At 36.1% G+C, this 25,130-nt stretch overlaps 1 protein-coding gene across 1 annotated transcript in view; it reads right to left on the bottom strand.

Moving 5' to 3' along the window:
* The window catches only part of LOC125358655 (ubiquitin-conjugating enzyme E2 E2), a 223,539-nt gene that overhangs the window by 115,831 nt on the left and 82,578 nt on the right, over window positions 1-25,130 (bottom strand). The gene's annotated exons all lie outside the window — the stretch shown is intronic.

The following is a 25,130-nucleotide window of genomic DNA, read 5'->3' as shown; positions in this document are numbered from 1 at the left end:
GGGTATCCCTGCTTAATTTGAGTAAATCAAAGGGGTTCATAGAGAAAGCCAGTCCTAGAAGAACATAATATAAGAACACGAATTGCTCAAAGGGTTGTAACAGTAAATAAGTAACTACTGAATACAGGGCCCAGGATCGGTTGTTATATTGAAATTGTATTCTTTAGGAACACCAAATCTAATTTTATAGACAGGTATACAAGGTATCTGTATATAATTGTGAACTTATAAGATTTGCACAACAGTGCTTCGTAAGGGCTGCTTTGGATGTTAAATGGTGCTCACAGGTGCTTGTAGATTGGCATTCCCAATCCAAATGGGCAGAAGAAACACAAGAAAGATGGCAAACAATGCAGTCTTTTCTCCCACTCAAAACAAGCAGGAAACAGAGCAGTCAATCAAAGACATAGAAGAGAACCCTCAAAATGCTCTACAAAGTCTACTGATAAACATGTTAAATGAAAAGATTCAATCAATACATCAATCCTTCCATAAAGTAATAGATGATTTCATGGTCTCAACAAATAGAAAGATAAATGAAATTCAAGAGACAAATGAAAAGACAGCTACCCAGGTAAAAGATTTGAGAGACAGCACTCAAAACCAAATTAATGAAGTAAAGAAGTCCATGCAAGGCCTAAGAGATGACATGGAAATCATCAGGAAAGACCAGTCAGAATGAAAAGAGATTCTAAATCAAGTAGCTAGCCTACAGTCTTTCTCTCTTTGCAGATGACATGATCCTATACCTAAAGAACACCATAGACTCTACCCCCAAGCTACTAGAGCTGATCCAAAACTTTGGCAAAGTAGCAGGATATAAATTAAACCCTCAAAAATCAACGGCCTTTCTCTATGCTAACGACCTGAAGACCAAGGTGGAAATAAGGAAAGCAACGCCTTTTGCAATAGCCCCAAAAAACATAAAATACCTAGGAATAACCTTAACCAAAGAAGTAAAAGACTTTTTTGATGAGAACTTTAAAAGCTTGAAAAACGAAATTAAGTCAGAACTAAGGAAAGGGAAAAACCTCCCATGCTCCTGGATTGAGAGGATTAGTATAATCAAAATGGCAATATTGCCAAAGGCTATCTACAAATTCAATGCAATATTCATTAATATCCCAACACCATTTTTTAATGAAATACAGGAAGCAATCCAGAAATACATATGGAATAATAAAAGACCACAAATAGCAAAAACAATCCTAAGCAGAAAGAACAGTGCTGGAGGAATTACAATACCCAACTTCAAGCTGTATTATAAAGCTATAGTAATAAAAACAGCTTGGTATTGGCACCGGAACAGGCCTGAAGACCAATGGAACAGAATTGAAGACCCAGAATTGAACCCACAGAACTACGCCTACTTAATCTTTGATAAAGGAGCTAAAACAATAGTATGGAAGAAAGATAGCCTCTTTAACAAGTGGTGCTGGCAAAACTGGCTCAACACATGCAACACACTAAAACTAGATCCTTATATATCACCCTGCACCAAAATCAATTCCAAATGGATTAAAGACCTTGAAATCAAAACAGACACCCTGAAAACACTAAAGGAAGGAGTAGGAGAAACACTTGGGCTCCTTGGCGCAGGACGGAACTTCCTTAACAAAGACCCAGAAAGGCTACAAATCAAAGAAAGGTTGGACAAATGGGACTGCATCAAACTGCAGAGCTTCTGCACGGCAAAGGACATAGCTCGCAAGATAAACTGAAAGCCCACAGACTGGGAGAAGATCTTTACCAGACATTCAACAAAGGCCTCATCTCTAAAATATATGCAGAACTAAAAAAATTACCTTCTTCCAAAACAAAACCGCAAAGAACCAATAGCCCCCTCATCAAGTGGGCTAAAGACTTACAAAGAAACTTCTCTGATGAGGAAATGAGAATGGCCAAGAGACATATGAAAAAATGCTCTACATCACTGGCCATAAAGGAAATGCAAATCAAAACAACATTGAGATTCCATCTCACCCCAGCAAGAATGTCATATATCAAGAAAACTAATAATAACAATTATTGGAGGGGATGTGGCCAAAAGGGAACCCTACTTCATTGTTGGTGGGAATGTAAACTGGTTCAGCCACTCTGGCAAGCAGTATGGAGATTCCTCAGAAGGCTAAATATAGAACTCCCCTATGACCCAGCAGCCCCACTTTTGGGTATCTATCCAAAAGACCACAAACAAAATCACAGTAATGCCACCAGCACAACAATGTTCATCGCAGCACAATTTGTCATAGCTAGAATCTGGAACCAACCCAGATGCCCCTCACTCAGTAGACGAATGGATCAGGAAAATGTGGTACATATACACAATGGAATTTTATGCCTCTATCAGAAAGAATGACATTGTTCCATTTGTAAGGAAATGGAAGGACTTGGAAAAAGTTATACTAAGTGAAGTGAGCCAGACCCAAAGAAACATGGACTCTATGGCCTCCCTTATTGGGAATAATTAGCACAGGTTTAGGCAAGTCATAGCAGAGCATCACAAGGCCCAATAGCTATTCCCTTATGAACACATAAGATGATGCTAAGTGAAATGAACTCCATGTTATGGAAACAATTGTTATATCACAGTTGTAACTACTTTCAACGTCCTATGTGTATCTGTAGCTTCTATTATTGATGATGTTCTTGTATCACATTCCTGTGGTTATACCTAAACTATCTTTGTAATCTTATCTGAGTATATTGGAAACCGTGCTTACTGGTATTGGAAGTAGGAAATTCAAAGGGAATACCAAATTTGAGAGACACAGGGTAAAAAAAGAGAAACAACTACAAAAGCAATACGTGCAAAACTGTTTGGTGTAAGTGAACTGAACACCTCCGGGGGTGGGGGGGGGAGGAAAAGGGGGAGAGGGAGGGGGGTATGAGGGACAAGGTAACAAACAGTACAAGAAATGTATCCAATGCCTAACGTATGAAACTGTAACCTCTCTGTACATCAGTTTGATAATAAAAATTTGAAAAAAAAATGTCCTGTAAGACTCTAACTGTGAAAAATAAAAAAAATAAAATATACAATAAAAAAAAGACCTCGAAATCAAAACAGACACCCTGAAAACACTAAAGGAAGGAGTAGGAGAAACACTTGGGCTCCTTGGCACATGGCGGAACTTCCTTAACAAAGACCCAGAAAGGCTACAAATCAAAGAAAGGTTGGACAAATGGGACTGCATCAAACTGCAGAGCTTCTGCACGGCAAAGGACATAGCTCGCAAGATAAACTGAAAGCCCACAGACTGGGAGAAGATCTTTACTGGCCATTCAACGGACAAAGGCCTCATCTCTAAAATATATGCAGAACTAAAAATATTACCTTCCTCCAAAACAAAACCACAAGGAACCAATAGCCCCCTCATCAAGTGGGCTAAAGACTTACAAAGAGACTTCTCTGATGAGGAAATGAGAATGGCCAAGAGACATATGAAAAAGTGCTCTACATCACTGGCCATAAAAGAAAGGCAAATCAAAACAATATTGAGATTCCGTCTCACCCCAGTAATAATGTCCTTTATCAAGAAAACTAACAATAACAATTCTTGGATGGGATGTGGCCAAAAGGGAACCCTATGTCATTGTTGGTGGGAATGTAAACTGGTTCAGCCACTCTGGCAAGCAGTATGGAGATTCCTCAGGAGGCTAAATATAGAACTCCCCTGTGACCCAGCAACCCCACTTTTGGGTATCTATCCTAAAAACCACAAACAGAATCACAGTAAAGCCACCAGCATAACAATGTTCATCGCAGCACAATTTGTCATAGCTAGAATCTGGAACCAACCCAGATGCCCCTCAGTAGACAAATGGATCAGGAAAATGTGGTACATATACACAATGGAATTTTATGCCTCTATCAGAAAGAATGACATTGCCCCATTTGTAAGGAAATGGAAGGACTTGGAAAAAATTATACTAAGTGAAGTGAGCCAGACCCAAAGAAACATGGACTCAATGGTCTCTCTTTTTTTTTTTTTTTTTTTTGCCAGTCCTGGGCCTTGGACTCAGGGCCTGAGCACTGTCCCTGGCTTCTTCCCGCTCAAGGCTAGCACTCTGCCACTTGAGCCACAGCGCCGCTTCTGGCCATTTTCTGTATATGTGGTGCTGGGGAATCGAACCTAGGGCCTCGTGTATCCGAGGCAGGCACTCTTGCCACTAGGCTATATCCCCAGCCCCCAATGTTCTCTCTTATTGGGAATAATTAGCACAGGTTTAGGCAAGTCACAGCAGAGGATCACAAGAGCCCAATAGCTATACCCTTATGATCACATAAGATGATGCTAAGTGAAATGAACCCCATGTTATGGAAACGATTGTTATATCACAGTTGTAACTACTTTCAACGTCCCATGTGTATCTGTGGCTTCTATTATTGATGATGTTCTTGTATCACCTTCCTGTGGTTGTATCTACAGAATCTCTGTAATCTTCTCTGAGTATATTGGATACCGTCTATACTGGTATTAGAACCAGGAAATTGAAAGGGAATACCAAAATTGAGAGACACAGGGTAAAAAAAAGACAAACAACTACAAAAGCAATACTTGCAAAACTGTTTGGTATAAGTGAACTGAACACTTCATGGGGGGAAAGGGAAAGTGGGAGGAGGGAGGAGGGAATGAGGGATGAGGTAACAAACCGTCCAAGAAATGTATCCAATGCCAAAGTATGAAAGTGTAACCTCTCTGTACATCAGTTTGATAATAAAAATTTGAAAAAGAAAAGAAAAAAAAGAATATTATTTTCTCAAGCAAATTTTAGTTTTACCACACCAATATTTTAAAGTTAAAATATCAAGTATCTATCTTACGTTAGTACAGAATCCCCAAAACTTCAACCAGGTGAGTGTAACATTTGTGCTTTTTGCCCTATCCTCATATTAATGTTCATAATGAATTCTTAAAATTTTATACTTTTTAAAGAACATAAGTAAGGTAGAGTGCTTGTTTAGCATATGAGATCTGGGTTTCATCCCCAGGACCACAAAAGAAAATAAAAGCAAAAGGAAAAATGAGAGGGGGAATTAAATATCAATTGATAAACAAAAGCCAATTCATTTATTTCATTTATAATTAACAGAAGGTGATCATAAAATTCATTGCACAGTACTTATACAGATGTGGCATACCAATTCTTCTGCCATCAGCTCACATAAGAAGCACGATCTTGACATGGTTTCTAGACAACAGTGTCTAGTGAGTCTATATGTTATTACAATTTGGAACACAAAATGACTTTAGCTTCACATATATGTCTTTAAGTGTAACTCACACCATTACCAGAATAATGTATATACTTTTGAAATTTTAAAAAAAGAAAACACCTTTAATATGCTAGCAGACTCTAATCAAAGTACAACATATACAATTTTTAAGTAAACTTTGTGGTACTCTTTCATTCTTTGATGTCAGCTTTGAGATTATTCTGGTTTACTATTTCCTTTTTAGATAAGTACAAAAACCTTGTACATCTGAGCTTATTTTATATTAAAAATGATTTCCTGTTTTGCTTTTAATACTTCTCAACTGCAGTAATATGCCTCACATTATAATAGTTTAAGAAAATATCATGGAAAGAGTAATCAACATTAAGCTATCCAAAACAGGAGTGGTCATATGTATGTCCTCACAAGCATGCACAGACAAGATATAGATAGATATAAATATCTGCTTGGTAGTTACTAGGAAGAAAAATGAGTTTTAACTTGGTAACATTCACATTCATCAGAGATGTACATAAAAGTTGTTGAAAGTTGAAATTCCAAACATCCTTCAGATTAAAGAACAAAAAATATTTAATAAATTATTATCATCTATCAGGCACTGTGCTAAATAGTTTAATGTTATTTAATTGTCCCCCAAACACTTAAGGAGATAAAGAATTTGGGACTTACAAAGTTTAAAGTAACCAGCTGGAGGGTTATTCAATCAATAAATAGAATCAGTAAAATACACAAACTACTGGATTCCAGAGCCTGAGCTTTACACTCCTCCAATGCTAGATCCTCAAAAGCATTTTCCTCTAGGTTCTTCCAATATTCTTCATAATAGCCAGGAAAGAGAAATGGTGAAAAACATTAAAGTATCTATATCACTGGCCTTCAAATCAAAGCATCTACAAATCATTCAGATCCTGGTCTCGTAAGGTTGGAAATAATCGTGACTTAACTGTAAAAATTATTAGGCAAAACATAGTATATCATTAACAATACTAATAAGTAATAACCACCCTGAAAACTACTCTTACTATAAGTAAGGTCACACAGCAACATGCTTTAGATGTAGGGGTACCAATTACTGTTGCTTCACTGTGCTTGCTAAATGAGACTATTTTGTCATTCTTCAAGTATAACGGGCTCTGAGGCTTACATGACTTAATATAGAGAAATAACAGCAAGGCCAGAGGTTGGATTTCTTGGTAAATGATCCATAGTCAGATAACACAGAACTGAACGTTAGCTGGCTACATGGTATGTTTGGAAGGACATATGATGTTAATAAAAATCCTGTTATATGGCTGTGAAATTATTCCAAACCACTGCTTCATGGATGATATATTTTTCTGTAATAAGAACAGAAAATATAAACCTAAGACACTTTAAAAACGTAGGTCAAAAACAGAGAGCATATGTTAAGACACTGTGAGAAGACACCCCCGCCCCCTCTGGCCCTCTCACCACCCTAGCATCACATTAGTTTTCAAGGTAGCTTTGAAAACCTGTCCACCGATACCTGTCCTGTCCTCTCTTAAGATTCATTATCTTAGCAGTGTACTCTGAAAAAGGTATTCTACATAGTGATAACTGGTCTTGGTTATTTATATAGGAATGTAAAGAGAAAAGAGGTTAAGATCCTTTATTATCTAGTAATGGCTTGGGAACTAACACTTAAAACATAGCCAATAAAGTTCAACTTGTTATCCTAACTATGAAGTAGAAAAGTCTACCTCGCAGAAGGTGACCACCCTACAAACTTAACCACTAATATCAATCATCCAGTTCCTGAAGTCTGGCTTCTACTATATATTATCTTAGCTCTCTCACTGGATTATACACTCACTGAGGATGGGGACTGTTTTTCATTTTTACAGTCACTGAAGTGCCTATGCTAGAAATAGTGGGAACTCAAAACTACAGAATGGATTTTTCTCTATCAGGTAGCATTCCCATAGTAAATTAAAAAGTAATTTGCTAGCTTATAAGTCAATCTCTTGTGAGTTTAGTTAGCACAAATTAATTTCCTAGAGCTTGACTGATAAAATTAGGGTAAACTGATAAAATTAGATTTCAGTGAACGGTGCATATATCTGGAGAGAACAGAGGACAAAGTTTCTAATAAATCCCTGTAAACAATGCGTTTCTGCAGGGAATACAATGGGATTGTAGCATGAGCTAACCTTCTTATTCTACTATAATCTCTGATGTTTTGTTACATCTTTTGATTTACAAATGAAAATAAGAGTGCACATTATTTAGTTTTCTAAGGATAATATATTAAGGAAAAAACTCAATATTTACATAATATATAAGTCAAAATGATAAATGGATTAAAAATAATATTTTAACACAGCATTCTTTTAAGACAGCAAAACTGGCATTTGATAACTATTTCTAACTGGCTCCTCATTTAAGTTTCATCCTGAAAGGAGACCTATTTCGAGCCAATATTAACAAGTGATAATTAAATTATGGGTTCTGCATGTTTAATGTCATAGATTAAGGCAAAATTAGGTGAATGAAGGATAGTAACTTTAATAATTGGTGTCTATAATTCTCTTCAGTCAGATATCATTTAACCAGAAAATAAATTTTCTTATTAAAACATGCTTTACTTACTTTACTTCCAATGTACATGTTGAAATATAGACAAGAATTTAAATGAAGTAACCTGTCTTCAAAGGATAAATAAAAAAGATAAATCTAAAATAGTTCTTAAAAACAATGTTACTTAAATTATTTGTTTTTTAGGTTCAATATGAGTTAAAAATGTTAAAAAACAATGAAACAGCACTATGGCTCTAAGTGGTAGAGCCCTAGCCCTGAGCAAAAGAATTCAGAGACAGTACCCAGGCCTGAGTTCAAGCTCCACAACCAACTGCTCCTCCCCCCAAAAAACAGAAACCCCTGTAAAAATGTTAAAAATATTGAGCCTATGATTGGTTACCTTAATAATTAGAAATGAGAAAAATTTTAATATTCAATTTATTATTTAAAATGTACATTCATAATTAAAACATAGTTATAAAGATTATATGTCATTACCTGTATTGGGTAGATAGCTCATGTCAATTCTCTAAGCAATGATAAAAGCATGTTTTATATGATGGTAATTATAATCTCTTTTTTCTAGAGTATGTTTTGAAGAACAGTTAATGAACATTTGTATTTAATATATTTTAAAGCATCTACCACTTTATGAAATACTGAGCTTATGTTTGTTAAACAATCTTCATCAACTAAGAAATCCATATAATTTCATCATCCAAATTTTTGAGAGGTGAACAAGAACACTGTTATTAAAAATAATTGTTCCAGAGTCATCATATTGTGGTGGTTCCTACTTGTAATCCTAGCTACTCGGAGGCTCAGACCTGGGATTTTACCTCGAGTTTAAGACCTGGTACCAGAAAAATAATAATTTGTATGATAATGATGATGATGATGGTGACACCACCAGGACCATAGTGGAAATCAGAATGCATATCAGAGAAAGGTTATACACAAATCCATTACACACATACATGTATATATTTTTATGTATTTAGGTTTTTTTTCTGCAGTGAAGCCAGAAATTTATGACGTAGGCCCAAGTTCCTTGAGTTCCCCATGTCCAGTCCAGCTGCTTGCCTCAACGTACAAAATAATGAGACAGGTAATGGTGAAGAGCAGAGAAAGGTGTGTTACGAATCAGAGCAGTCAGCAGAAGTAAGCATTTCTATCCATCTTCTTCAGGGTACAGAAATAAGCTTTAGGAATAGAGTAGGAATTGGGGCAAGTGTAAGAGAGAAAAGTATGCATAATTAAACAGTCTTAGTCAATGTGTGGCCTGATTGATTATTATCTCAATTCTGGTTTTCAGAGAGTTCCAGATTGTTATCGTCTAATAAGCTGTTATTGCTGCTAGCACTGAGGGGAGAAATACAGTTTCAGTGAGATGATTCCTCCTTCCAGGGTAACAGCCTCATTATAGGTAACTGTCCTCATTTGGGGGTGAGCTGTCCTCCAAGACTCTCTTGTTCCTTCTGGTAATTTTGGTCCCCATCCTTAAAGCTGTTGTCTAGCAGTCCTGTCCTTCCTGGAACTCAATGTTATTATAAAGTGACTGCAGAGAGAGTGGCTTGGAGTAGTGAGAGACAAAATGGAGACAAGTAAGCTCTTCTGCTATAGTTCATTCATGGGCTCAAGTAAGGACTTGGTGCTTTTCAGCAAAAGCTTAATTATGTTACAGTGACACTCAGTTTTTTGAACACGGGTCCTGCTTCTTGGTAGGCAGGTACTCTACCACCTGAGCCTTTGTCCTAACCCCTTTTCTTTTGTTTAGTTATCTTGCTGGATAAAAATCTTGTGTTTGGGGTTTTTTTTTAAGGGGGAGGTTCTGGGGCCAGTCTCAGATTGCAGTCCATATACTTATGCTCCCACATACCTGGAATTATAAATGCACTCTACTATGCTTGGGTTACTGGTTTAGATCTGAGCAGTCGTGCTATTTTTTTTTCTTTTTTCTTTTTCTTTTTTGGCTATGGCTGGTTTGAATCTACTATCCTTCCAATCTTTGACTCCTAAGTAGTTGGCATTACAGGCTTGTGTCACCAAATCTGTTTTAATATTATAGTATGGCAAGACAGATGAGACAAGAAAATTAAAATGAATTAAATATTAAAAGACTTGGGCTCATAGGGTAGAATCCGGAAGTAAAAACTGAAAAATTAGAGCAGCAAGCTCCCCTCTCATCACCTTTTAAATGTTAAGTTAAAAGTACAGGGAGACATAAAGGAGCATCTACCTGCAGCTACCTTTTCCTTTGGGATGTAAGGAAGCTATAAACTCTTCTATTAGTAGGCAAAGAGACAAAAGCCTGAAAGGTATGTCTGGCAAGGAGAAGTCCTAGAACTCACCTATTACCTTTTGGGTAGACCTAGAATAAACAATACATACCTTAGCCACCCAGAACCATTACCCAATGATTTGGGGTTGGTGTGGAACATGTCCACAGGTACTCCTAAGCTCAGAAAGTACAAGGCCACAGGTAAGAAGCCACCATTTCAAGTCTCTACCTACATTTTATCTGTTAAGAGTAGGTCCTACTAGATCTGTTTGTCATTGTGCACCAGTATCAACTCCAAGTGAATCAAAGACCTCAAAATCAGACCTGAAACACTGAAACTATTGCAAGATGGAAGAAAAACATTTGAACTTACAGGCATAAGCTAAGCAAGAACTTTTGGAGATGGGGGGGGGGGGGGAGAGGAACCCTATTACACTGTTGGTGGGAACATAAACTAGTACAACCACTATGACAAGCAGTTTGGAGGTTGCTCAAAAAACTAACCATAGAGCTTCTCTATGACCCAGGTATACCACTCTTGGGCATCTACCCAGAATCAAGATACTGTAAAGATACTTGCACATCCATGTCTATTGCCGTACTATTCTCAATAGCTAAATTATGGAAGCATCCCAGATGCCCTAGTACAGTGGATGCAAAAAATATGGTACATATACACAATGGAATTTTACTCATTCACTAGAAAAAGGATTATGTCAATTGCAGGGAAATCGATGGACCTTAAATCATGTTAAGTGAGGTAAACCAAGTTCAGAGACAAATGGTCCATGTATTCTCTCATATGTGCAAGCTTGATCTAAAATATAACTCAACATGATAATCTACACACAACTCTTAAGCATACACACATAGTCAGACCAAAGGAATATACTAGTAGGGGAGAAGCTCAAAGGTGTAACTCTCCTGAACATGTAAAATAAAACATAAAATAAAAAATAAAATAAAAATTTATCAAAATGAATTCCAGGAAATGGAAACATTGGTTATTTTAGTTGGTGGTGGTATTGGTGATGGTGGTGTTTGTGTGTCTTTTGAGTTTTTGTTTTTCGCTTTTTGGCTTCAAAGCGGGGGCACAAAAAGGGAGGGAGGAAGGGTGAACAAATGCAATCATGGGGGCTGGGAATATGGCCTAGTGGCAAGAGTGCCTGCCTTGTATACGCGAAGCCCTGGGTTCAATTCCCCAGCACCACATATACAGTCAACGGCCAGAAGTGGCGCTGTGGTTCAAGTGGCAGAGTGCTGGCCTTGAGCAAAAAAGCCAGGGACAGTGCTCAGGCCCTGAGTCCAAGGCCCAGGACTGGCAAAAAAACAAAACAAAACAAAATGCAATCATGGCACTCAGTATATACTATGTGGAAAATGAATTATGCAACTTGTGGGCAGGGATGGAAGGGAAAAATCGTAGGAAAGTAAAGGGGTGACACTGCCCAAAAGAAATGTATTCATTACCTAAATTGTGAAATGCTAACCCCTTTGTACAACAATAATTAATAATAAATATAAATAATAATAATAAAATTTTATTAAAATATTCTGCAACTTTAATGTGGGGGAGGGAGAGAAAGTGCTTCTGGTATGATGCCCTCTGTGATGGCTAGCTGCAGACACATCAGTCTCAGAATTGCTTTGGTGTCTGAACAAATAACCTACAATTAACCCAGTCTTACAGATTTTAAACAGGCCTATAATCATCACAGAAAAATAATAGCATGTATAGGCTAGCTTAGTTTTTATTTTCCCTAGTTCCAGTGATTTTTCACAGCCAATGCTTCTATATCTACAGAAAAATCAAAGGAAGATCTAAACACATTTTTTAAAAGTATTTTTATTGTATGCTTATCTGCATGATGGTCTTTTTACCATACAGCCCCTATGGTGCAAGCATAATCTTTAAAATGGGAAATCCATGTCAAGAAATTAAATCAGGAAAAGAAAAAAATCAAAACAGAATACAAATAGCAAGGTTAAGTTGAGCACTGTTAACCACCTGCTGACAAGAGCTAAGAGTGCAGAAGCAACAGCAGGAATCTGAAAGAGGTTATGCTGGGAAATTTCAGCTCCTGACAGTTACAAATGAAATGCATTGGGTAGTTTTTCTTCCTAGAGCATCACTTCAAAGAACAAAGATGATACTGTTAGATATTTGGTCAAAATAATAAAAATAAAAGTAGTATTTCAGTCTGAAGTACCCTTAGAATTCTAGTGATTTTAACCTTCATTAAAATTTTTGAGCCCGGCACTGGTGGCTCATGCCTACAGTCCAGGCTACTCAGGAGGTTCAGTTCTGAGGTCTGCAGCTCCAAGCCAGCCCAGGCAGGAAAGTCATCTCTGGTTAACCATCAGAAAACCAGAAGTGGAGCTGTGGCTTAAGTGGTAGAGCACTAGCTTTGAGCAGAAAAGCTCAGGACAGCACCCAGGCCCTGAGTTCAAGTTCCACAACCAGCCAAAAATAAGAATGAGATGTAATTAGCATACAGCAAAATATGCACATATTACAGTTTATTTCTAGTTTATTCAACACAATGATTTTTAAGAAGTATCTCATATGAATAGCATTTTTATCACAACCCAAGAAAGTTCCCTCATACTTCGCAAAACTCTGTTATTCAGATGTTCTCATTCTTTGTTTATTCTCAACTGGCTTCAATTTTATATAAATAAACTACCATATCTGCTCTGAAGTCACATGCTTTCTGAATCTGCCTATTCACCTCAATTTATTTACAAAGCAATTCTCTTCACTATTTTGGCCTTAGTCCCTCATGTTCTGCTAAATGAATTGTAGCTCTTATCTCATGGGCAAGATAACAATTAATAACAAAATAATTGACTTGGTAGAAAATTTCCTACCTTTAGAATATATGTCTGTGTATATACATATGTATATCTATGCAAACACATGGATACATACATACAAGGGGGAAACACACACATATACATGCATATGCATATATGAATGTATGTATATATGTATGTATATATGTGTGTATGTATATGGAAAACAGTCAATGAACCTAGATTAAAAATCAAATATGATGTAAGGTATGGTATTTACTCAAAAGACATAAAATGTTCGTTTAAATATTGCCATTAAAAATATGTTCATAAGCTGGATGTAATGGGGATTTAATCACTATGTTCAGGAGTATGAAGCCAGTGTAGGCAATACAGAAAGGTAGTCCATTGTTTTATTTTTTTTAAGGAGAGAAGAATAAATTTACAATTATTTGTAAATTCTATAAATTCCATGGTTCTATTATGCATGAAAATACTTACTCCTTCATAATTAACTAACTTACTCGTCCATCTTTTTTTTTTTCTCATATTGGGGCCTGAACTCTGCAGATGCCCTAACACTTGAGTCACACTGCCACTCCTGCTTTTTTTGCAGGCTGAGTCTCTGCCTGGGCTAGATTCAAATTGTGGTTTCCTAGATGATAGCTTCTTGAGTAGCTAGGACTGGAGTCAGGAGCTACTGATACCCAACTTACTCCTACTTTTCATTTCCTCCCCCTCACCTCCCTCCCTCCATCCCCTCCCCTCCCCTCCCTCCATCCCTCCCTCTCTCCTTTCCCACCTCTCTCTCTCTCTCAACCTCATCTTTTTTCAATCTTGGATTTTAATCCACTCCATTCTCTTTTTAGAAGAAAGCTCCACTCAAATCTACTTTTTATTTGTCTATCATCTTCATCCTGGAATCTCCCAAAGTCTTCTCCTTCCCCAAAAGCACACATCTCCATTTTTCTATTCAATTGAATCTAAGAATTCCATTTCCACCAGTGATGAATGATGCTTAAGATCTCCTTTATCTCATCACAGGTTTTTAAATATTAAGATGCAACTCTCCTAGTTTCCTGTTTTTTTTCAATGTTTTAGAGCACATTCAATTCATCTTTCTTTTTCACACCAGTTCTATGAAAATATAGTAAATTAGGAAGCTTTTAACTATCATGAACTTGATTTATTTCTTATAATAATAAATGCTGATACCTGTAGGATGCTTCTTTCTCCTGAACTGCCATTTCTTTCTTTTCTTTTTTCCTTTTGGTGTTGGTCATAGGGACTTTAACAATCAGGTCTAGGGTGCTATCCTTGGGCTTTACTGATCAAGGCTAGCTCTACCACTTGGGCCACAGCTCCACTTCCAGCTTTTTGTTAGTTAATTGGAGACAAGAGTGTCATAGAATTTCCTGCCTGGGCTGGCTTTGAACTGCAATCCTTAGATCTTATGCTCCTGAGTAGCTTGAATTATAGGTGTGACCCACCAGGTCTAGCTTTAAACTGTCATTTTTATAATTTCTATATACTTTGTTTTAACATTTCTTTACCTAAATTACAATCACAATCTACAGCTAACTCAAGTGTGCAAGTAGCAGGGACATGTGCCTAACTGATTAACCTTGAACTGTGCCTTAATAGAGTATCAATGGCAAACTGACAGTGACTGAAAACAGGGGCAAAGTTGATGGTAGAAAAAGTAAATCTGTCCAGGTGCCAATGGCTCACACCTGTAATCCTAGCAATTCAAGGAGAGCTGAGGATTGCAGTTCAAAGCCAGCTAGCCAGCGAGGACAAGAAAATCCATGAGCCTTAAACTCCCAACTAAGCAACAAAACACCTCGACACAGAGCTGTAATTCAAGTGATAGAGCACTAGCCTTGGCCAGAAAAGCTCAGAAACAGCACCCAGACCCTGAGTTTAAGCTCCAGAACAGGTACGTGTACACACACACACACACACACACACACACACACACACACACACACACACACAACACACACACACACACAACACACACACAGAGAAAAGGAAATCTGGTAGAAACAATGTAGACAAAAGAAAATAGGTTTTAAAAGGAATATGAACAGGATAAAAGAAAGGAAACAGCATGATCATTAGCACCAATAAAAAGGAAAAAAAAACATGTTTTTAATAAAAATCAGGGGGAACTAAAACATAGAGAACAGAAATGTAGTGGCCGTGTTGATGTAGCTTTTGAGCAATTTTCACAGCATAGGTAAGAGATTAAATTTTCCACTTCTCTCAAAGGGGATTTCTGAGGTAGCAGGTACAAAATAGTTAAGAGTTTATAAACTTTTTTTCAAGATTACACACAATTAACTATAATTGGTAAATTCTCTGTAAAAATTTGGTTTGTATAGAAGTTTCAGTACATATGAATATAGCTAAAATCGCACTAAGTCAGAATTATAAAAGATCAGTCTTCATGCTTTAGGGCATTATAAAGATCAGTAGATGCAATCAAACTGAACTTTCACCCTTCGTATATTATTGCCTAAGAAGGAACCTCGCAAGATTTCCTGAATGACAGAAATAAGTTCAAAGCAGACAAGCTGGTGGGAAGACTGACTTTAAAATAGTAATCCCCAGACCCTAAGATCATATCCAAAGAGTATACTTGGTAGTTTTAAAACATTCAAAGTGAGTAGTAACAGTAGAGCAAGTCCATTAGGACATAATACACCAAAAATATGATTATATAGAATTGAAATAAGTTGTAAAACAAAAAGCCAGCCATCCTATCCATTTTCTTAGGAGGAAATAATATAAGAAACCAAAAGATCTAAATCTGAAAGACAATTCAGTAACACCTTATGGCTACATAGAACACAGATTCACTGTTCAATCCCAGCACACTAGAGCACAAGAGCAAAAAAAGGCAATACTTTCTGAAATTTTACTGACCTCAGAAACCATTATTCAAGAACACCATTATTTCTGGGACTGTGACATTCTCTGTGCCTAATAGGGTAATTTGGATTCCTTCCTCATTGACTGATGTTGATATGGGTTTAAAAAAACAACAACAATACAAACAGTATCTTTATGATCAAAGCTGTTCTTTGAATAAAAAATAAAACTTGCATATACCTGAAAATGAATCATAGGATAAGCTGAGGCTAGTATTCAAAACTGCATTCCTCAGTTACAGAAAACTAAAATACAAGTTTGAGTGTCCCTAATTTAAAAACAAAACAAGAAATCTGAAAATTTTCAAGCTTACAAATCTTGTTGAGGGATGTGAGGTGGGGTATGGACTGAGATTTGAACTTAGGGCCTTGAACTTGCTAGGCAAGCACTCTACCACTTGAGCCATACCACCAGCCCTATGAGAGATTTACATATTTTTTAAGATAAGCTCTCATTTGTTGCCAGGATGCCAACTATTGGTTGATAAGAGAATGTGATTGGGAGAGAGGGTGTTCTCTCACAGTATTTTTTGCTCCAGCTGGCCTCCAACAACTATGGACCATCTCCCAAGTACCTAAGAATACAGGCATGACACCCATTACTCCTACAAAAATCAGTAACTTTTTGAGTGCTGATATGTTTATAAAGTTTTAGGCTTTGAAGTACCAGTAAAGTGTATTGAAATATTCCTAGATCCCCAAAACCTGAAATCAGAAACACTTTTGAACTTACAGACCTAACTGCATCTCAAATTCCTTTATTCAATTCTTGCATGTATCAAAACTGCATTCTGATATTTTAGAGTTAATTGGTTCTATTGTAAAATAGCAATTCCAATGGCAATCATTGGTTTCCATTAAGAAGTCTCTAGAAAACAGGACACCATTTTCTCTTCAAAAATAAGGTATTAGAATTGGTTGTATTTGATACAATCAAGCAATATTTTAAACATCAGTATATTTTATGACTTTTCATGAAAATCCAATTTCATTCATTCTACCTCTTCCATTCCCTTGTGACTTGAATTCACTGAAGTATGGTTAGATATTTGTAGAATACTCATCAATAAGAGGAGAAACAGCTTTTACTCACTGCATATAAGCCTAGAGATGTATTTCTACAACTATAGGCTAACCATATTTTTATGAATTTTATAATGCACCAAAAACCATAATTTATAAGACAAAAGAACTAAAGTGACCACATAATCCAAAGATAGTGAAAACACAATTTAGTATTCAGAATGGCTGCCATTAACTCTTAAAACATTTACCACCTGAATGAATTTTCTCAGTTCCTTTGTCATGAAGTCAGATGATTAACACTGGCCTTGCTCAGTTATGGAAAGATTACTATATAAACTTCCTAGTCTTATTCTAAGGAGTCATTATCACTGTCACAGGTAGGAACATTATTAACTTTGTCTGGCTGTTTCTGTTAGGATTATAATTTTTCTGAGATAAGGACTATATACAATGATACAAATAAGTAAGAGATTCAGTGAAATGTTCTACTAAGTGTTAAAAATTAGTCCGTCCTAGTTCTAAAAGCCAAAACAATCCATAGAGAAACAAATGTCACCAAAGTACTGATGAACAAAATAAATCAAATGATATTTCTCAGCTTATACAATGTTCACGTATATTCAAAGAAATTGGTTTTTTTCAACAAATCAAGAAAATTTAGTTCAATTATAAAGTGAAGTTAGAATCATTCAAAATATGATATGAAATCATGAGGATTCTGGGATCAAATTGCAAAATCTCTGATAAATGCAAATTTAACAAAAATGATGACAGAATAAATTTTCAGAAGATTTGCTCATGAACAGAGTAAGATAAGCTGTTGGGGAGCTGAGAATATGGCCTAGTGGTAGAGTGCCTGCCTTGCATACATGAAGCTGTGGGTTCAATTCCTTAGCACCACATATATAGAAAAAAGTCGGAAGTGGTGCTGCAGCTCAAGTGGTAGAATGCTAGCCTTGAGCAAAAAGAAGCCAGGGACAGTGCTCAGGCCCTGAGTTCAAGCCCCAAGACTGGCAAAAGAAAAAAGAAAAAGATAAGTTGTTGGAAAATTTGAAGAATTTAAGTGTTTTGTTTAATTTTTCATGCCAGTACGTGGGCTTGAACTCTGTGACTTGTGTTGTTGCTTGGCTTTTAGAACACAAGGCTGGTACCCTATCACTTAAGCCACATCTCACTTCCAGCTTTTTACTAGTTAACTGGAGTTAAGAGACTTGTAACTTTTTTGCCCAGCCTGGCTTCAAATCACAATCCTTACGTCTCATGCTATAGAATAAATAGCTAGGATTACAGTTATGAGACACCAGGACCTGGCTAGAACTTGAGTGTTTTTGTAAAAAGCAATATGCTATCATATTGTAGAAGTCAAATATATAGTAAAAAATATTAATGTGCTAGTATGTATAAAACTTATGTCAATAAAAAGCATTCAAAGCAGGGCACTGGTGGCCCACACCTATAATCTACTAATCAGGAGGCTGAGATCTGAGGATAGTGGTTGGAAGCCAGCCAGGGCAAAGAAGTCTGTGAGACTCTTATCTCCAATAAACTATTCAGAAAAGGTAGAATAGAAGCAGTGCTATGGCTCAAGTGATAAAGCGCTAGCCTTGAGCACAAAGAAGCTCAGAGACAGAGCTCAGACCCTGAGTTCAAGCCCGAGGGCCAGCCCAGAAGAAAAAAAGCATTCTGTTTTTAAAATTCATCTACGAATCAAAATAGCTTGTACTACAATAATATAAATTTTCTTAAACTTTTTTTTCTAATTTGTAGCATAGCTTTTCACAGTTTACTCTGAATGTCTTAATCCCAGTTTTAAATCAATTCTCAGATAATATGGATGTGGTACATATTAAGTTCGCTTCAAAGAATTAAAATATTTCAATCAGAGTATTAGTCAAATATACAATTTAACATGAAATGCTTTTATCAACAGTATCTTGAGCTTAAAGCAGTACAAAAGACATGGGAAAGACACACAAGCAGTCATTCGTCCAATCCATGAAAAGCAGCCATGAAACAAGGTAAGGCTGACTTGTTGAATGGCTAGGATCAGATCCTGGCTTCTTCATGATAGTCACTTTGTCCCATAACTCTCATTCCTGCCCCAAACCTAATCTCAGAAATAGCAGAATATAGTAGAAAGAAGAGGAAGAAAAAAAATGAAAGACAAATTTGTTCAAATTTTGCTTATAATGTGTATTAGCTGTATGTACTTGGGCAATTTATTGCATATATGTGACCCCAATTCTCACAAGGTTATAATGGAATAAAATGAAATACCACGGATAGTAAAAAGTCACTATGCCTTGATATAAGCAAGCACTCAAACTATTTAAGTTTGTGACACATAGATTTAAAGCATATGACATGCCTTTTTGCTTTCCTTAGCAAAAAAAGATTAAAAGTAAACACTTAAGGACTTGTTTGCAATTTCCTAGTATTGTGATAGGTGCTTTTTAAATAAGAAAGAATAGTTTCAGGACAGATATAAACAGAACAAAATATCATTGTCTCTAATCATATCATTTGGTAGAGTAAGTACATCAATTTAGTTCTAGCAAATATTTTTCAAATCCTAACTCTACACTGTGACTTCAGGGATTTTCCTCTTTCCTTGCAGAGCTACTTATGATATTTAATAGATCTTTTAGAAACTAACTTATTTTACCATAGCTTGTTATAAAGAACATTTTGTTGTGGTAAATGTACTTAATGTTTCTAAACTCATTTTCTTGGGAGGCTTACTTAATGAATGCTTAAGCATCATTGCTAACCATCTCCATTAGTTTTTCTTAACTATCATGTACAAATTTATTTTTGTTAAAACCTAAATTCACTGTATTTGTTTTTGCTCCGAGCCATTTTAACAAGGAGCAGTAACTACACTATCATACCCTCACTTTAACAGACCTTCTTATTTAAACAAAACAGCAGCTAATTTAAAACATCAATGTATTTTTGTCCAAGTGGTTCCACTATGTTTTCTTTTTCCCTTCAATGTGGATTTTCTTCTGTTCTTGAGATTTGATGATTTCAGAAGAGGAATGTATATCTGCATATGCATGTTTTATATTTTTATGTCATAAGGGTCAATTCATCCCAGCAATCTCTCTCCATTCAAAACATTTATTTCCCACAAGAGTAGCTGCTAAGAGCTTTTGTAGAGAATTAATAACTTTAATGAACCCCTAGACTCCTGGAATCCTCTCTGAAATTTAATTCAATTCAACATGCAATTCAGGTAGCAGAACTTTTTGCTAATCTTGAATTTTTCTAACTGCATATTAAAGAACGGTGTCAGGATCTTCTTAATATTTTTAGAACCTTCTTGATTTTTTAGTTATATGTTTATCATCTTATTTATGTCTACATAAACATCTCTAGATATTGGCATCCGCAGAAGTCAGTAAATGATACCTGACCTTCTAACAAAGTGAACAGATGAGAAAGACAGGGAAGAACACTTAGGTAACAAATACTACAATTTCTTTCTTCTAATCAGGACACAAGCCTTTCAATGCCCAAACAAACTGTGCTAACAACTCTGTAGTTCCCATTCTGGTTCCTTATTTCTTCAAACCAATGGAAGGATGAGACTACCTCAAATCCTCCTTCCAGTTAAGTAAGACTAAGAAACTATCTGGGGCCAATAAACGTTGAGGCAGGTCAAAGCACTTAACTGCAAACTTGAAACCTTGTCGGAGCAATCATGATGGCATAAAAATCAAAGCTGCCTAGGTCACTGAACTACTACGATGAAATCAGTCACCTGGCAGAATCACTCACATACGCATGGTGGAACTATGTGATGTGAAGCTCTTGTGCTGAGTAACAAATTTTCATGCTGTGTGTTACAACATAATTTAACCTATCATGGCTGATCACAAAGATGTAGTGCTTCTGTTCTTCCACTCAAAGCTACGTGGTGATCTAGTAAGATTTCCTAAAAGAATAGCCTCAGGAAAAAAAAATTGTCAAGTCAAAAGACAATGATGGGGTATAATATATGCTTAGGGATATTTAAGACAAAGATGAGGAGTTGAGTCAGGGAATGCTACCTGTATAAAAAGTGACGAGATAATCAACAAAACTAAAGTACAGAGCAGAGTTTTCAGTGAACATGAGGAAAATGAAGTTGGTGTGGGAATGAACTATCACAAGTTGACATCACAAAGAAGCCTGAGGCCTGCCCTCTATTACTCTTCCCACTGAACCATGCCCAACTTTCGACTGAATCTCTTCAGCTCTGGGATTGGTTTTGCATTAGGGTATGCACTTTGTCACCAACATTTCTTTCTTATGAATCATTTAGTAGGTTCAGGACTTTCTTCCTATTTTCCAGTGGCCCTGAGGATAGTCCACAGGCCTACCTGCTTACTTTACAAACCAAGATCTAATTCTATCATCTAGTTTTGTCCAAGCCCACCTTCCTATTCAATTGTTATCTACTGTATATGATCCATATTTCCAACTTTTGTAAGACATCAATTCAATCAGTTGATGAATGGCAGCCACTTATATGAAATTAAAACTTCAGGAAGTACCAATTCATTTAACAATAAAATTCTCAAAAATCTAGCTTGAATATAAAAGCACTTAGTTTCTGTTTTCTATTTTGTTCTGGGTAGTGCTGGAGTTTGGACTAAGGGCCTTATCCTTGCTAAATATATGATTTAATACTTTCTTTTGGCTGGTTATTCTGTCTACAAATGTCTATTGGTGATCACCTGGCTTTTTTAACAAGTTGGGATTGTGCAAAAGAAAGAATAGCTCCTCTTGCCTTGTTATTCGGTCTACAAAAATGTCTATTGTGATATAAAAAAGTGAAAATGTACCTTTTACTAAAACTTATACAAGTTCCTTGGTCCATAAAAACTAGGTTAGATTTGTGTCTTCTAGTCTGCTTGACTTTTATTCCAGCCACATATCTATTTCTTGCCCATTTAAACAAACCAAACAAAAACCAACCAAATAACACTGCGGGGGGGGGGGGGGGGAGCTGAAAAACTTGGTTTCCAACCGTTTGTACATGTTGATGTTTTTGTTTTACTGTGGCTTCTCCATTTCACATCAGCACTTGCAGGTAACAATGTAGTCCAGGCTGGCCTTGACCTCATAATCTTATGTCTCCCACATGCTGATATTACAGGCCTACACCACCATGCCCAGCACTGCTTTTGTTTTTAATGAGACTGGTACCACCTATGCACTCACAGAACATGTCCAATGCCATTTTAACTAATGTAACTACTCATTAACCAGAAAATCCACTGGTAGGGTTTCCTTTCTGAAGCAAAATGCTATTCAATTCTTAACTAAGTTACCTTATTTTCAAAAGCAGCTCTATTTCTGAGAGTACTGAACAAAAGTGTATGATTTTCTGTGCCAGACTTTTGACTTTGTTTTCAAGCATTGTAATTGGACAACATAGGGAGACCCTGGTCACAGACAGACAGACAGACAGACAGAGCTCTCTTGGTTGCTTTGTCTGTACTACCCTAGTGTGAGGCTCAGTGAAAACTGCCTTTGGCCTCATTCCTTATGTCATCACTAGTGTACATGACAGCCAAGCCACTTGCTCCAAAGAAGATATCCTAAAGGCTTCTGGCTTCATATAGGCAACACCCAAGAAAAATCAGGCATTTGGCTCAAGTTTAGGGATTACTCTTTGGCTCTTCTGAGGGACTTATAAACTGCTTGCTTTGAGGTTATGCTTTGATAGGTGGGAAATGTCATGTTGAAGATGATGTGATGACAATATCTGAAAGCAAAATCTGGACCTAATAATCTAGGCAAAGATTAAAGTAATAAGCTTTTAGTACTCTATGATATTAACAACTCAAAGGCATTTAACAAATGAAAGATAAATTTTCACAAAGCTACGCATTTTATTTTAATCAAAGAATATTATCTTTCTATGTCCTATAAAGAACTTTGTGAAAACTGAACAGCTGCCCGTTTTTTTTTTCTTGCACTATTAATTATTAACTTTAAAAGAAACATATTGTTAGAAATTGCCTTTTAGGGAAAGGGAAATCCAGAGTTAGTGGGACTTAAAAAATATACTACAGAAACAGCTCAAAAATATTTTGAAGAATATTTTAAGACAAATTTAAATTTTTTCATAGTATTTTGTAATGTTTGATGTCTAGAATTTTACTCTTAACTTTCAGTGACAATCTTCTTATGCCCATTTTCTCCAATAGCTCAGGAAATTATAGCAAGAATTGACTAATGGGATTAAATTAAAGACTTCTGTACAGCAAAGGCAACAATTACCTGAGTGATGAGACAGATATTCATCTATTAGGAGATTAATATATAGAATTTATTTTAAAAACTGAAAACATTTACCACACAAAGCAATAAATCAATCAATAAAGAGGTGAATTAACTAAACAGCTCTCAAGGAAGTAGAAATAATCAATAAATATATGAAAAAATTTGGACCTCTTTAGCCATCAAGTCTATGAATTAGCGTATGTGCTTTGTAACCAACATTTCTTTCTTATGAATCACTTAGTAGGTTCAGGACGTTCTTCTTATTTTCCAGTGGTCCTGAGGACAGTCCACAGGCTTACTGCTTGCTTTACAAACCAAGATCCCCGAAACTAATTCCATCATCTAGTTTTGCCAAGCCCACCTTCCTATTCAATTGTTATATCTCTTCAATATGTTATTCTCTCTTACTCCAGTCTGGATGGCTGAATGGACTAAGGAAACAGTAAGTGCTAGCCAGGATAGGGGAATAAACTGGTACAACCACTAAGGAAATTAGTATAGAAGTTCCTCAAAAAACTAGACTGCCACATAACCCAGCTATACTCTTGGGTATGTATCTAAAGGAATCTATGCCAGAATACAATAGAAATGCCTGCACAGTTTATTTACTGTAGTGGTATTCACAATAGCGTAGGTGAATATTAACAGATAAATGGTTAAAGAAAATGTGATGCTCCTGTAGGTCAGTACCATTCATAAGAAACTTCTCCAGGGAAAATATACCCTCTTTCCTATCTCTTCTGTATTATCAAGTTCCTACAATTTTCCAAAGTTATGAAGTATAGAAAGTAATATTAAAAATTATTATTGGCCTAGGGCTTATGAGAGAACATTTTCTCTTCAGTTTCTATCAAATTTACCTTATCAACCTATAACAGATTACATTCCATATAATTTATGAAGAAGTTTTTTAATGTAACTCTATTCATGGGAATAAATAAGATTGACTGTTAAGTATTAGAAAGTAAAGTATTAAATCATATATTTAGCAAGGATAAGGCCCTTAGTCCAAACTCCAGCACTACCCAGAACAAAATAGAAAACAGAAACTAAGTGCTTTTATATTCAAGCTAGATTTTTGAGAATTTTATTGTTAAAGAATACACCTGAATTCTAGTGTTAAAATTTAGTTTAAGACTACAGGATAATTTATAAAATCCCACAGATTAGTAAAATGTTCAAACCAGTCCTGGGGCTTGAACTCAGAGCTTGGGCACTGTCCTTGAGCTTCTTTTGCTCAAGGCTAGCACTCCACTACAGCCACAATACCCACTTCTGTTTTTTTCTGTTTATGTGGTTGTGAGGAATCCAGCCCAGGGCTTCATGCATGCTAAGCAAGCACTCTACCACCAAGCAACATTCCCAACCTGAAAAGTACATTTTTATCTCTCAAAAAGCTCTTACCATCATGCCCTCTATGCTACACAAATTGTGTGCATAATCAAATCAGCTACAAGAAATTACCCTATAATGTCTAAATGCCTAAAAAAAGACTTTCTATACTTTTTCTCCCCTACTAAAATATCACATTTGGAACTTATAATTCAGACTCCTATGTAAATAATGATTTCTAAAAACATCTAAAGCTTAGGTATAATTCAACATTCATTCATTCATGTTCATACATCCATTTATTACATGGAACTGTACATGCATACTCTACAAAGTCTTTTGTAATTTATATAATAATGTAAATTTTCATCATAAATTTTACATGATCTCATTGGTTCCTTTTTAAAACTATTTTAAGTGTGCACATCAGTGTTATTCAGTGTATTCACATTGTTGTGCAACTATCACACCATCTACCTAAAGACAGTGCTTTTTAATGAGCATTATTTTCTTTTTAAAACATCTAAAATCTTTTTTCAAAAATAGTCACATTTCCTACATAGCTAGAAAACACTTGGGGAAACAGTAAATTATTGGCTTCTTCTAATGAAATAAAACAGCAAATTGAAATGGTGTTAAATCTGCTAACAAAATCTAGCTTTGGTGTTCTATGACAAAGCTTTATTTCAATTATATATGA

This window comes from Perognathus longimembris, chromosome 10 (genome assembly GCF_023159225.1).
Source record: "Perognathus longimembris pacificus isolate PPM17 chromosome 10, ASM2315922v1, whole genome shotgun sequence".
In the NCBI taxonomy this organism is placed as follows: Eukaryota; Metazoa; Chordata; class Mammalia; order Rodentia; family Heteromyidae; genus Perognathus; species Perognathus longimembris.
The sequence above is the reverse complement of the archived record's forward strand: the minus strand, read 5'-3'. Positions and strand labels throughout refer to the sequence as shown.